The sequence below is a fragment of the Falco punctatus genome (genome assembly GCF_963210335.1).
Source record: "Falco punctatus genome assembly, chromosome: 3".
NCBI classification, from domain to species: domain Eukaryota; kingdom Metazoa; phylum Chordata; class Aves; order Falconiformes; family Falconidae; genus Falco; species Falco punctatus.
In genome coordinates this window covers 70074954-70076364 of record NC_137582.1, presented here as the reverse complement: position 1 = coordinate 70076364, position 1411 = coordinate 70074954, and the positions used below count along the sequence as shown (strand labels likewise).

Sequence of the window (1411 nt, the reverse complement as noted above, 5' to 3'; positions counted from 1 at the left end):
GTAAGTGCATTTGATATGACTCCTATGCAATTTCATTTTTATCTAAAATAAACAGATTCTGTAGAAGTGCAACAGAGGTGACTTTAAAACCCTGTGGGAATTAACAAGCTAACACCTACTTTTGAATCTAGTTCTACAGTAAGGGAAGAATTCTCAGCTGTTTTTAATCATCCTGTAACACATAGAGACTCCAGCATTCTCTATTGAACACCTAGGTCTTATTATTTTTATTGACAATTCAAGTACGGTCAAGATTACACCAGCCAGGTCAGTAAGGAAATACGGGGAGTCTTAGTTCCATCTCCAGAGCAGGAGTTCAGGGTTTGAAGGTGAAGACCCACACATGAATATGAGCACAGTGCAAGGACAGGGGGAAAGAGAGGCACGTGGTGAAAGCAAGATGCTTTCAGCAACAGCAAGGCGGAGGGCACGCCGTGCCTGTTAGAGTCAAACACCGTGTTGCTGTCTGAAGATTAAGGCAATGGCACAGTCATAACTAAAAGCAAAATATTTGCAATACACACTTGGGAAGAAATTATAGATATTTACAGTGATAGCTATTATTAAATGCTTTTGTACACATCAACTCAAATTTCTCAAGCGTGCCTACGAGAATCCAGCATTGTGTTTTGTAAATGTGGCAGTTTGGTAAAATGGTTGTGATTGGACTGCCTTGGCTTGTGAAGGCGGGGTGGGGGGGCTGACACAGGCTTTGTGAAACTCCCATGGGCAAACTAATCTCGCTTGCATATGCTGGTACCTTAGTGCTATTTGCTCATCTGAAGCAATTTTCACTTTCTTGCCAGCCATTCCATTGAGGTGTAACAGAATCCTAAATGAGAAATGGAAAAATAGAAATACAGAAAACATTTTCCTAGTAAAGAAACCAAACTTGTAGTGAAAGAACATGCACTTTGTTTAAACAAAGCTATTTTTTTACTTTAGGAAAGAAGAGCTTAAATTAACACCCAACATATATTAAGAAAAATTACACTTTTCATATGAAGACAGCAAGAATAAAACATTCATACTATACATGATCTGTAAGGACTTATGGTGGTACTAGTTATATCTTGGCAGTGCTAACCAGGATACACTGAAGGCTATGGAAGAGAAGTACAGTCTCATGGCAGCCTGCTGTCCTGAAATGCCTAGCTGAGAGACCTGACTGACAACAGAAACTGATGGAGCCCAGGGCTGTATATAGATTTAGAGACTGAAATGACAACTCTTATTTTCATATTCCTTCATCAATTTCAGGGCCACATCTAGGATCTCCTTTAAAAAATCTCCTTGTTGGTTTCTGTCCTGGTTTTGGCTGGGATGGAGTTAACTTTCTTCTTAGTAGCTAGTACAGTGCCGTGTTTTGGCTCTGATGTGAGAGCAATGTTGATAACATGCTGATGGTTTT

At 39.8% G+C, this 1411-nt stretch overlaps 1 long non-coding RNA gene across 1 annotated transcript in view; it reads left to right on the top strand.

Annotated features, from left to right (window-relative positions):
- LOC308060175 overlaps nucleotides 1–1411 on the top strand; it is a 69207-nt gene that overhangs the window by 25536 nt on the left and 42260 nt on the right. The gene's annotated exons all lie outside the window — the stretch shown is intronic.